Genomic DNA, 14510 nt, shown 5'->3' with positions numbered 1-14510 from the left:
ATCCAGCCGGCGTCCAGTCCGGCCATCCAGCCGGCGTCCCAGCCGGCCATCCATCCAGGCCATCAATCCGTGACAGGACTCGCATACAGTAATGTCAAGTATAAAAATGTGCTCTGTAAAAAAGACAAAATGATTGAAAAATACGAAACTATATTCACACCAGTAAAAGAGTGCGTACGCATGGTCACGGAGTGTCTGTACGGTGCACATTTATTTAGAGCAAGTTTATTTTTTATAAACCCCGATGTGTGCATAGAAAATTGTATATGAACACTTCTAGGCCTATTTTGTTTATATGCAACGTTTATAAATGAGGATGCAAGGAGACCTGTTTTCCGGTTTCTGCCTGTGATGTTCAGCATAAAATCTGTAAAGTAGACTACATGAGCATGATTATTCATTTGCATTAGAGGATGAAAATATTCCAGCGGAGGACACGTGTTCAATAATGTCCTTTTCTTGTGTGCCATTGTTCCTTATAAAAAAACATGGCTTAAAGGAGCTGTAAAAGATCCATCTTGAAGAAAGCCATAGGGTTCTCAATGGAGGACAGTGTCTGTCAGACACAGGGTGAGGACCCAATTACAGCTTTATTGTAGGGTAACCTAAAGACGTGATATAAAATATCCAATAAACAGGTAAGCGGTCAGAAGTTAGGAGCAATCCGCAACAAAAACAGCGGCGGGGACATGGGAGAATGGAACACCCCAAAAAACCAGACAACACAGGTAGGCCTAGTCAAACCAAGGCACAAAAGAGCCCGCTCAGAAATGCAGTGATCTAGACACATACAAGACATTGCAATGAATGACAGAATGAGCTAGATTTAAATAGACAATTGATGAGGTTAAATAGGCAAAGCTGAATCTAATGAGGTATGAGTCCAGATAATGGATTGTGGAAAATGAAGTCCAGTGTGAATGGTATAGGAGTGCCATCTACTGGCGCACAAGGGCACTCCAAGTGACGGGTGTGACAGACAGCTTGGTGTAAAAAATACATAATTTAAGAAGGTACTCCTATCGAAAAACCTTGTCCTCAAGATACATTACATTAAGTCTATTGTGTGAGTCTGCGCGCGCATGCGTAACATTCTTCTCCTAATAAGAAATCAAATAATTGTATTTATTTCCACAAGGTAGGCTATGTATTTTGAAACGTATGTATGACTCACAATATATGCATAGACATTGGACATGTATAATAAAAACATAAAAGAAATAAGAAATCCTATACAATACAACGAGGATGGTAAAGAAGAGAACAGCAGGGCGGAAGGACCGAGGTGTGTATGTTGTGGTGCCAGCCCATGCACTGATTTCTAAGTGGAAATATGTGATAACAGTATGATGATGAGTTGCGATTGCATAAGATAAAAATGGAAAAACTGTTCTGCAGCCACGTTATTATTTTAGAACATTTATTTACATTAAGCAACTGTAAAATGGATGTCCCAAGCATGTGTATTTGGATTTATTTATAAAACATTCCGTGTAAAAACATTGAGCAGCATTTAGTATTATTAAGACGAGCAAATCATTATTTTATTTCTCCCAACTGTAGACCCAAAGTATGTGGTAGTTACATCATGAATGAACAACTAAAAACTGCGTCAGTTGCAGTGACGTCACGGGATTCTCGGAATCGAATGATCTGGGGACCGATGAAGTAAAAATGAAAGTAAGTCCAAAACAACAGTTAGGAGGGAAACTGCACCACGTTGGACCTTTCAAAAAGTATTTTAAAACCTCATGCCTATAGGCTTTTCATTTACTTTACGTTTGTATTGTTTTTTACGTGTTGTATTGATTTTTACGTCTTACATGCTTGTCACGTTTGAAATACATGTATATTTTTTTTCTTCGGAGAATCAATCAGATCGCTTGTTTATCGCGTATAGGCCTACCTCTAGTGCACTTAAAAAGAAGCTATTTTCAGAAATAGAAGGTGTTTCTCTTGGAAGTGCATGGACAAGACAGGAACCATACTGAAAAGTAAGTTGAAATAACTCATTTTACATGAAATGCAAACGTGATTTGAATCAAGCGGGCTATTCGGTTTCCTATGCAAAAAATATATATTTTTAAAATTAACCGAATTATACAATGCGCAGAAGCAGCACAGAAATCGCTCGAACAAACCTTTGGGAATGCCTCGAATGTTAAAACATTAAAAGGTAAAAACAGTGTTTTAGTTGCTTTTTGATGCGTATGCGAAATCGAAAGTATCCTCGTGTTGATACAGTGTAGCCTAGCTATAGCCTAGAGATATGTTTTCTCCTTCAGCTTGTAAGAGAATTTGCCTTTAATGCGCAATTTTAGAAATATGTTGGACTATATCATATTTTGGGTTTATTTCAAATAATAATTATGGAAGGTTTTTTTTCATTATGACATCAATGTTATCAGTTATCTAATACACCTAAATGAGTAAATGGGAAGTTGTAGGCTACATTTAAGTGCAAAGAATGAACATAAACAATACAATACAAAACATCGTTAAAGCCACAATATGGAATAATTAGACCGATGAATTAATTTTATTTTATGTCATCGTAATGAATTAGCTTGCAAGAAATGTGTAATGTAATGCTATGTTAGCCCGCGACTGATATTGGACTTTGTCCATTGATTTGGTTGCGTAATGCTACACAGTTTTACCTGTTTAATACAGTCACAGTCGTCGTTTAAAAAGTAAATTCGAACGAACCCACAGCATTTACAAGTAACGTTATTGGCTACATATTTTTGTGCGACATATACTGTATTTCATAAGGTAACTGCATTCATAACTATTCAAATAATCTGCGCATGAGCATTTCGTGTACAATAAAAAGTGCTTACCTGTCTATTGAAACACATGCGAGAGCAGAGTCTCTGTCGAGTCCAAGTGTCGCGCAGCTCTCTCCATTTAGAAAACGCCACGCAGATATTAATAATTGTTTTATCTCTTCGTTTGTCCATAAGCCTGCTTGCCTCATTTGGCCCGTTTACACTTTTTTGGGTTTCCTTTACTCGCCAAAGAGTAATCGTGATCCATAATAACAGAACAACAGATGCTGCGTCCAAACAGCAATAGGGAAGATTTGCTTTTTGTCCAGTCCCTCTCTTAGAAATAAAAGAATTAGGCAACTCTCTCAGAAAGACATTATTACTGTCCCCTCTGTAATATTTTACTGGAGCAATTCTTTTGAAGATATCCCTTGGAAAAAAGTGTGGTCTTTACCAAACAAATATTTAATTACGAATAAGGTTATAGAGATATCTTTTAAATTGCTGCATCGGGTTTACCCTGTCAAAATGCTTCCTGGGGTGGATCCTCTCTGCTCCTTTTGTGGTGTGAAAGATGAGTCTGTTTGTCATCTCTTTTGGGATTGTATCCATGTAGTTACTTTTTGGAAGACAATTTGTTTGTTTGTAAGTGCTTCTATCTTGGACAATTTTTCTTTGGAGTTTAAAGACATCTTATTTGGTGTCGACGTCTCTGATTTCTCTGCACTTGGGTATTCAGAGTTGTCACCTAGTAATACTTTCCCTTTGTGTAATTTGCTATATAAATAAACTTGTCTTGCCTAAAGACTTGGCCATTCACATAAAAATTTGGTGAGCTTAAAGTTGTGTTGCTCTTATTTCACTTAAATCGGTTTAAATTGTTTTTATTATAAATTACGTTGTAACAATCTTCCAGGGTGACTATTAGAGTCGTTCAGTTATGCATACAGTATATACAGTTATCACAGCTGAAATGTTCAAAACTACTTATTTAACATCATCCAGGCACTTGTGCACAACATGAAACCAAGTTCTCATTCTTGGTGCTTCATGCGACTGATAATGTATAGTTGTCTAATGTTCCTTACGTTATCATGTCATGTTGATCAAAATATATGATTCTCTGTCTAAAAATACACAACAAAACATCAAGACATTAGTTGATTGCATATTACCAACTTAAGTAAATTTCTAAAGACTTCAGTATGGTTAATGCTTCTATATAATTAATGCAAAAAAAACCTTTTAAAGGTGTTAGTATTTACTCAAGTTATGACAATGATTGAACATGCAAGAGTGCACTTTGAACTGTATTATGGCATTTTTTCAGATTCAACTGAACAAAGTGACACATTTAAGTACTGTTTAAGAGACTACACTCAAGTACTGTTTATCCGTCATATGCGATCAGTTTTGTCCGCAATGATGGATTTGCCGGTGTAACTTCCTTGTAAAAAGGAAATAAATAACCTGTGCATGAAAAATAAACGTAACTTTGCTATTTAAAACCTCTCTCTGGATAATTCTTTGATCAGTCTGATCATCCATAAACACATTTCACAAGCCTTGAGGGCCATGACAGCGCACGGATATGAGTGTTGAGCCGCATCATTATCCTGCAGCTCGCGACTGGAGCAGACATAAGAGACAAGAGCCCAGTACGGGAATCACGAGCAGCAGGTGGTCCTCCCCGCCGGCCGAAGTGCACCTGTTCGTGACCGGAGCACAGTTTAGACAGGGCGCCCACAATACCGGTGTCCAGGGTCACTGGTGCTGCTAAAATAACTCTTCTCAGTATGTTGGTATTTTCCGTTTAATCACAGACATTGTGCTTGTATGTACTGGATAAGAAAGCAGGGCGTCTTGAACTTGACGCTTCACAGCCGACCACCTATCAAACCGCCGAGCCCTGACTCGTGCTGAGGTGTTTTTTTCTTTTTTTTACAATAAACACATCACTGAAGCATGACATGACGCTTATGTGCCTATTTCTGACCATTTTCCTGTACATTTTATTACAGATATGTGTTTTTTTTATTTAAACCTCCTCAGTAGCAAGTTTAAAGTTAATCTCTATAACTGAGAGATAAATCAGAGTTTAAAATAATGGAGCATCAGAATTAAAAAGAATCTAGATTTACTGTAAAATTAAAATTAAGTGATATCTTAAATATAAACTTGATTATTTTTAAACATGGTTTACAGTTTGGTGCAACGGAATTATTAAATAAACCTTGATTTAATCTAGATTTAAGGCTAATCCTTGTTGGTGCAACACCCAAAATGTGCTTTCTGGAATAATCTTGTGTGTTTTTGTATGGTTTGCTGTTCAGGAAATAATTCATATTTAATATATGAATATGTATAGGTTTAGGTTGAATGTTTGTTTTTAAAGGTGCAGTGAACTAGGACCACAATTTTAACCCGAGCTTTTGTTATATAAGATTTAATCGTATTCAAGCTAACATCCTGTAATTGTCAGAACTGAAAACGCCCTTGTTTCTGAAATTACAACTTTGATTGACACCAGGCTCAGCGAACGCCAGGTTCTGGAATGCACGTCATAGATAGGTTGAACACCGCCTCCACAGAAGAATATCAACGCCTACTTCTCGAGCCCCGCCTACTGGTTCGCGCATGACAGTACTGAACACAAGCTGCACGGAACCGGATAGAGCGAGTGTGCATCATGCCGTTAAAGATCGTAAAATGTTGTGCAGTGCCTGGTTGTGGAAGAACACAGTCGCTGCATAACCTTCCTTCAGATTCCCACACTAGTAATGCGTGCTTGAAGTTCATTTTTAAAGACGTTCCAGCTCACGTGGGGAAAACATTGAGCGTTTGTTCGCTTCATTTCAACGCGGATTCCTTGAACAAGTCTTTGCGGAGAGACTCAAATGAAAAGCAGTGCTGTGCCGTCCATATTGGATCTGACAGGAATGGCGCAGCAATCTTGTGTGAGTAAAACATATTTGTACTATGCGTCACTATTGCTTTGTTAGAGATCGCTTGATATGCCCTGATATTATTACCTGCGGACCTCTAGTCATTTGTGATAATTGTAATCGGCATCTCTGTGATTTGGCGGGCTCATATATCATTATTTTTCAAGGTTTTATCCACCGTTTGCGAATAATGGAGGCTGCTTTGAAGTGTTTTGATATTATTTCTGGTGCTGAATCATTTTGGCCAGTTGACTAGCCCTGGCCTACACTATAAGAGTGTAACTGAAAAAAGTTTTTGTAACAATTTTTCGTTTTGGGAAGTGCTTTACAGCTTAAGATTCAAACAATCCTTCTACAAAACATTGTAATATAAGCGCTTCAGTAATGTTCAATGGCACATGATAAGCATGTAAAACATTAATAACTGAATCATGAATATTTTATTGATATTTGAGCAGTATAAATGGCAAAGTCAATTGTGGCTTTCAAATTTTTGTTCTCTGTTGCTTGCAATACGCTACTGATCTGTCCAAGCATATTACTGGCTTCAGTACACGTGACAGAGAATTAAACACGACTGTCCCCTATTGGTCATGTGTTTTATCTAAACCAATATGCAGTGAACCAAACCAATGTTTCTAAACCAATATATAGTTAAACAAACCAATGTATCAAAACCAATATACAGTGAGGGAAATAATTATTTGATTCCCTGCTGATTTTGTAAGTTTGCCTGCTCACAAAGAAATGAAGGGTCTATAATTTTTATGGTAGGTTTATTTTAACTGATAGAAACCGAATATCAACCAAAAAATCAGTGGAAAAAAATGATATAAAGGTTATAAATTGATTTGCATTTCAGTCAGTGAAATAAGTATTTGATCCCCTACCAAGCAGCAAGAATTCTGGCTCCACAGATTGGTTCTGTGCCTATATGGACCACAGATTAGTCCTGTCACTTTAAGAAAGTACTCCTAAATCAGCTTGTTATGTATATAAAAGATGCCTGCCAACAGAATCTGTATCTTCCAGTTCAACCTCTCCACCACCATGGTCCAGACCCAATAGGTTTCAAAGGATGTCAGCGACAAGATTGTAGACCTGCACAAACCTTGAATAGGCTACAGACAGAAGCTTGGTGAGCAGGAGACAACTGTTGGTCCAATTATTTGGAAATATACAAAATATATAGACATACAAGAAATACAAAATAACTATCATTTGCCCTTGGTCTGGAGCTCCCTGCCAGATTTCCCCCAATGGAGTAAAGATGATCATGAGAAAGGTTAAAGATCAGCCCAGAACTACACGGAAGAAGCTTGTTAATGAGTTCAAGACAGTTGGGAACACAGTTAGCAAGCAAACCATTGAACATCAAAATGATTCAGAAAAGGTTTGGAGAAAGTGCTGTGAGACTAAAATGGACTCCTGTGTTTGGAGGGAGAGAAATGCTGACTATGAGCCCAAGAACATCATGTCTACAGAGAAGCACAGTGTTGGAAACATTCTGCTTTAGGGCTTTTTATCTCTGCTACGGGTACAGGATGACTTCACCGCATTGAGGGGCTGAGGGACGGGCCCATGTACCGTAAAATCTTGGACGAGAACCTCCTCCCCTTAACTAGGTCACTGAAGATGGGTCATGGATGTGCCTTTAACATGACAAAGACCCAAAACATATTGCCAAGACAACCAAAGAGTGGCTTAAGGAGAAGCACATTAAATGTCCTAGCCAGTCTCTAGACCCTAGTCCTATAGAACCTCTGTGAAGGAGGCTAAAACTCCAATTTGCTGAGCGACAGCCAAGAAACCTTAAAGATTGACAGAGGAGTGGACTAAATGTATCCGGACACATGTGCAAACCTGGTGACCAACTATCAGAAATGTCTGACCTCTGTGCTTGCCAACAAGGGTTTCTCCACCAAGAACAAAGTTATGTTTTGCTCGGGGATCAAATACTTATTTCACTGACTAAAATGCAAATCAATTTATAACCTTTATATAACATTTTTTCCCCCTGATTTTTTTAAATATTCTGTCTCTATCAGTTATAAACCTACCATAAACATTATACACCCTTCATTTCTTTCTAAGCAGTCAAACTTACAAAATCAGCAGGGGATCAAATAATTATTTCCCTCACTGTATAACTGAACAAACCAATGTATCCAAACCAATATTCCTTTAACCAAACCAATATATAGCTGAACAGACCTATACGTACTTGAACAAACCAATGTATCTAAACCAATATATGCTTGAACAAACCAATATACAGTTGAACAAACCCATGTATGTATACTTGAGGAGACCAATGAATCTGAACCGATATATGTGTGGTTATACCAATGCATATAAACCAGTGCTGTTGACATTAAACTATACATTCAACCTAAACCAATGCATATTCATACATTATGTATGAATTATTTCCTGAATGGCTTTCCATATTTTTGTTCATTCAAGTACGAAAGAGAAGTTAATACTGGTGCGTTATCTGACCGATTCTGACGCAGCCTTTAGCCCGTGTGTTCACCAGATGGGATCGCTGTCGCGTTGCGCCGTGTTCCACAGCCAGAAGCTGTAAACAACCATTTCAGATCACGCCTAAATAGTTTAAAGTCCTTTATATGAATAAGAGCGTGATTATATAATGTATCGCAAGACAATGATGACAGAAAAAAACGGATGTTGCGTTAATGGCATACAAATAATATTTTTAACGCGTTAATGTGAAAAAATGTATCGCATATGTTAACACGTTAACGTTGACAGCCCTAATTTTAACACAACTGAATAATTTTTTCACATATCTGTTTTGTTGTCAGACATAAAATGAGTAAAAAATAGTGACCAAACACGACCCCAATCTCGTGTTTTATCCAACCAGCTTTCACTTTAACTGCTGCTAAAATCCTGATTTATAAACGCGACATCGTCTGACAAAATCACCATACATTTATATTGAACAGCAGATATATGATGCGGTTTTGGCTATATTAGCCAAAAGTAGAAAATGGTTTCTATGCACAGGGGTTTCCTGTGTGCGCAATTTATCTGGCTTGCGATCTGCCAGGACCTTTTACTGTTGCCAAGTATTTCAGTTTTTCCAAGCTCACGGTTTTCCGGCAAGCTTTGAATGGCCATTTGGCAGATTTTTTAACGCAAATCTGGCAACTCTGGGATCTTCCCCGCTAAACTAATGTAAACGTACGCGCTGCTACACCGTTGATAGCGCTCTAAAAAGGCAAATAGAACAATAAAAGACGAAAAAGGCACATGTTAAAGTGTGGTGTAATCATCTGTGGGTTACGATCAGTCAAAGATCGTAGAAACATTGTCATGAAAATGATCGGCATAACGGCTAAACGGTAAATAAGCATCACATACACCTTGAGCTACACGTGCGTGTTAACTTCTGATCTGCTGCTATATCATTTAAAGCGATTTGGAAAATGAATGATGTTTTTACTGAAGTAACTATAGTTGAAGTATTCCTGTTGAAATAAAAACAATAGAACCCTGCCCAAAATACAACATAAAATGTAATGGATTTAATGGTTATAATGGGAATTGTACTATGGATACTTGTTGTCTACTTGTATGTGATGGATTCTATTGGTGGGATGGTAAATCCTATTGGAATAAAACCCAAAACACACTACAAAGAGGAATTTAATTTAAAAATCTCATTCTAATTTTTTTTTTTTTCAGCAGGGATGGTATTTGCAGTAAAACCACAGTATCCACAAATTTACCATTTTCTATATATAGGAACCATACTCCAATTAATAATCTTTAGTAAAACCACAGCAACTAAAAATACCATAGTTTCATTATACTAGATTTAGTTTATGTTTGTAGTTAAATTATGGTAATACAAATGGTAATAAATCCAACAAACACATGGCTTCTACACTTGACTATTTACAAGAACCTTACTACTTACTGGTAAATTGCTGCTAAAACTGGTTAAGGGAATATACAAAATAAAAGAACACTGCTCATAAATACATAGGTCTAGGGGGCTAATGAGGATAATTAGGCTAAATGATCATACAGGATTACATCTAAACTAAACATATATGCGCTAAACATATAAAGCTCTTAAAGGAGTTGCTCACTGCAAAATTTGCCGCCATTGACTTTCCATAGTAGGAATAAAAACTACTATGGAAAGTCAATGGGGGCAAATTTTGAAGTGAACTGCTCCTTTAATACCACTGATACTGTGAGCTACTCAGTGTATTCAGTAGGTTGCTTCAGGGGCATAAGGTATAGACAATAAAACAATGCACAACTGACATAAAGGAAATGTACTTTTAAAAGCACATACTTCTGTACTTTTACTTAAGTAAGAATGTGTCTTTACAACTTTTACTTGTAGTGGAGTAATATTTGACCAGTAGTATCTGTACTTTCACTCAAGAAAGGAAGTTGTGTACTTCATCCACCTCTGGTCGTGCTGCTGTGACACAATCGGTCTTTAAAAGCAGCCTTCAAAGGACGCAACCCCCAAATTGGGACACAGCCACAGACAGGGATCATTACACAGTTGATTACATGATAACAGACATAGATCCTTCATCTCTCTGATCATTCACTGTTAGAGAACTAACCCCGCTATCTGATCACAGTCAAATGACTCTACATCTCAAAAGACAGAAAATAACATTAACACAGAGCCCAGTGAGCTGAACAATATCAGAAAACCACACAGATGGACTGAAAACAGCGCAGAAGAATATCAGAAAGCACTTAACAGTCAACAAATTCAAATGCTGCTAGATAACTTTCTAAATAACACCTATGATCACACTAAAGAAGGTGTCAATCTTGCCCTAAAATATATACATTTCATATTTGAAAAATCAGCAAAACAATCAAAATTAAAAACAAAAACGGGAAAAAAATCAGATATTCAAAAATGATAAAAACTGGTTCGATCATGACTGTCAAACCCTTCGCAAAAGACTGAGAACACTGTCAAACCAGCAACACAGACATCCAAATAATGCACTCAGAACCAAAAAAGCCCTATACGCCCAAAATAATCCAGAAGTCAGTCAATACAAATCAATTCTGGGATAATTGGAACAATCTGAAAAAAACTGATCATGAAGAATTGGCAATTCAAAACAGAGAAATATGAGAAAGTCATTTCCAAACATTGTTTAATAAAGTACAGACAGACACAAACCGTGAGCAAAATCAAACAACCAGACAATTATCAAAATTAGAATTAGCAATCAAAGATAATCAAAACCCATTAGACTTCCCAATAACGGAAAAAAAGACAAAATCTTTAAATCTTTAAAAATCTTTAAGACAAAAAACAACAACTTTAAAGCAATAAAAGTATCTGGACCTGATGGGATTTTAAACAAAACGATAAAACTAACTAATTCCAACTGGCCATTATAAAACTTATAAAACTATTTAACGTGATTATGAGTGAAGGTCACTTCCCTGACATCTGGAAAACTGAGATAAATTTGACCCTAACAACTACAGAAGCATTTGTGTGAGTAGTAACCTGGGAAAGATATTCTGTTATTCGGCCCTGACAGTTAACCTCAGTAAAACTCCAATGATCACCTTTCAGAGAAGATCCAGATCCCAACTATCACAACACACATTTACATCAGACACAAACCCCATAACACACACATCACACTACAATGACCTGGGTTTAAAATCACTTGAATCCCGCAGTGAATGAACTGAGAGATAAAGCACGCAGTGTCCACACTGTCATCTCAACAACATTGAGACGGAACTCCACTTCCTAACAGAATGCACAAAATACACGGACATACGGACAATGTTCTATGGAAAAATCAAGTCGTCTGAAAGTGTGTGAAAGGATGAGAAAGTGGCGTGTCTGTCAGGAGAACAAAAGGACTGCTGTGTGTTAGCTGCACAATATGTGTCTGCCTGTCACAACACAAGAGAAAACAACCAATCTGCTCTGACCTGACCTGATGTGTCCAATATATCTACATAACATTATATTATTATAGCCCTTTATTCTGTTACTTACATCTATATTTTGATTTTGTAAATCTTTGTTTAAACTCCATTTCTGTTTTTATATATTTACATATATTATAAACCACTTTAAGCTGCCCTACATCACTTTATTTTATTCTATTCTATTCTGTTTTATTATTACTATTATTATGTTTCTTTTCGTTTGTTTACATAGTTGCACTACTCGTACGCAGCCCCGCTGCATTGAAATTGAGAGAGATGGGCACTGATGAGACGCTGTACGCAACATGAGAGAGGGAGATAGGCGCTGAGCGCACGCAACTCTACAATGAATTAAGCTGTTTTAAATAGTTAAATAAAAATGTAAATGGCAATTATGAAAAATCTAATAAAGGCGTTGATAGTGTTGCACGCCGCGGTGAATATATCAATTTGGGATGACAATGATATGTTGTTATGAGAAGTATAAAAAATTGTTGGTTCGTTTTGAAACTATGGCGGAACAAATTAGACTATGGATCGGGACATAGTCTAATTTGAATGAATGGGAAACACTGACACTGGGTGTATTTAAATTTAGAAATTTAGAACTTAAGAACTATTTTAATTTAACTAAAGCCTAGTCCTGGCTTAACCTAATTTTTGTCTGGGAAACCGACCCTTGATGTAAAGGCATCAACAAGACATTGGTTGATACATGCCAATGCAGTGTTGTTTTTTATTGCATGTTTTTACCCCATACTCTTTATTTCTTTCGTGTCTCAACTTTTTTCTGAAATTTACACTACGACTGTAATCTCCAGGTCATGATGTAATGACGTGATGTCAGAGGACTGAGTACAGAACTTTTGAGGACAGAACCTCTGAAATGAGTCTCCCTGAGGAACACAGGTAAGCAATTTCATTTAAATAAATTTTGTTTGTACAGCACCTTTCGAAATTTTGCATACATTTAGGCAGTGGTTAATAAAGTAAAGAGGGGGAAAAAAGAAAAATACAAGGAATTATAATACTTGGTATTCTTGCATTTTTTTCAATTCAATTTATTTTTTCATGAAACTTGACTAAAGAAAAAGAAAGCGTTGGAATGCCATTCAGAAACTGGATTGTTTAGTTGCATTATTACAATAGTATTAACACAATATCAAAAATCATCTTTAATATCATAGTTACTTTCATTAGTTTTAAGCAAAACTCTAAAGTATCCAACACCATGCCATGTCAGAGAAGTTTTTATATTCATTTCATAAACAATATATTCATAAACTATATTCAAAACTGCAGCTTTTTCTATGCGGTTTGGCAATTCGTCTACACACAGTATCATGTCACCAAAACTCCTGCCAGGGTGAAGATTTTCAGAAACTCTGTTACTGTCACAATGAGGAACTAGGCAGGGAAGCGGATCCACGTGCAGTATATGATTTAATTAAACAAAGTACAAAGTAATAAAAGAATAAAGCAACAAGGACCAAAAAAGCAATCCATGAAAAACATCAAATAACAGGGACACTGAAAAAAACGACTCACGCATGACAAATGAAACACAAGGGTTATATAGACAGGATAACAAGCAGACAAGAAACACCTGGATAGACAATCACAAAGAACCAATAGAAAATAGAACTACAACGGAGTACAAAATACGACAGGACAGGAAGTAACATAAAAGTCCACAATACACGGGGCAAACACAGACTGGATCATGACAGAGCCCCCCCTCTAAGAGTGGATTCCAGACGCCCTAAAATGACAGTCCAGGAGGGCGGTGGAGTGGAGGCGGAACAGGGGGCAAGATGGAGGGCCATACCCGTGTAGGGGAACAGGGCTGAGGCTGTGGTGCAGAGGTGGACCTGGGCCGTGGTGCAGAGGCTGACCTGGGCTGTGGTGCAGAGGCGGACCTGGGCCGTGGAGAAGAGGCAGACCTGGTGGATTCCAGGGCGGAGCCGGCAGAGCAGGAAGCCTTGGCGTGGCTGGCAGAGCTGGAAGCCTGGGCATGGCAGCTATCTTGCCCACGACCTCTGGAGTGGAAGAGCAGTGCACAGCCCAGACACACCACAAAGCTGCAGCCACAACTGACATAGCTGACTCCGGTGACAGGACCTAAGGAACAGATGCCTCCGGGGGCACCGAACTTGGGACCACCGGCGAAGCGACCGTAATGGCAAGAGGTTCTGGGCTGGCGGCCATCTTGTGAATGGGCTCTGGGCTGACGTCCATCTTGTGAACTGGTTCTGGACTGGCGGCCATCTTGTGAATGGGCTCTGGGCTGACGTCCATCTTGTGAACTGGTTCTGGACTGGCGGCCATCTTGTGAAAGGGCTCAGGGAAGGCGGCCATCTTGCGAGCAGGCTCTGGACTTGCAGCCATATCTCATTTGTAAACCACTCTGAATAAAAGCATCTGCTAAATGAATAAATGTAAAAAGTTTTTTTTCGTCACACCACCGTAAAGTGATCTTACAATAGATAAAATGCAGTAGAAAAGAAAGGTCAATACCAAAGAAATTAATAAAGTATGAACTTATGCAACGCATTACAGTACTCTTAATAATAGCACAATAAAATAAATACATTTAGCATTCACTGCATCATTGGTGTTCTCAGTCAAACTGCATCACGGTTAGGGATGTTCCGATACCCTTTTTCCCTTCCCGATACCGATTCCGATACCTTCCGATACCTCTTTGTTTCATTTCTGTAGGGAAAGATCAGGATCACCTGTGTCTGTGAAGAGTGACCAATCCCAAGAAGAAAGACCAGACTTCAGTGAAAAAACACCATCAGATACTGAAAGGCAA

The 14510-nt window shown here is 37.9% G+C and overlaps 1 long non-coding RNA gene across 1 annotated transcript; it reads left to right on the top strand.

Annotated features, from left to right (window-relative positions):
* Positions 1-1460: 1460 nt before the first annotated feature.
* Positions 1461-14510, top strand: LOC130560521 (uncharacterized). The gene is made up of 3 exons (XR_008963703.1): positions 1461-1994; positions 12514-12601; positions 14414-14510. It is a non-coding gene; the product is annotated as an uncharacterized LOC130560521 (long non-coding RNA).

This window comes from Triplophysa rosa, linkage group LG10, assembly GCF_024868665.1.
Source record: "Triplophysa rosa linkage group LG10, Trosa_1v2, whole genome shotgun sequence".
Taxonomy (NCBI): Eukaryota; Metazoa; Chordata; class Actinopteri; order Cypriniformes; family Nemacheilidae; genus Triplophysa; species Triplophysa rosa.
This window is presented reverse-complemented; position numbering and strand designations above follow the sequence as displayed.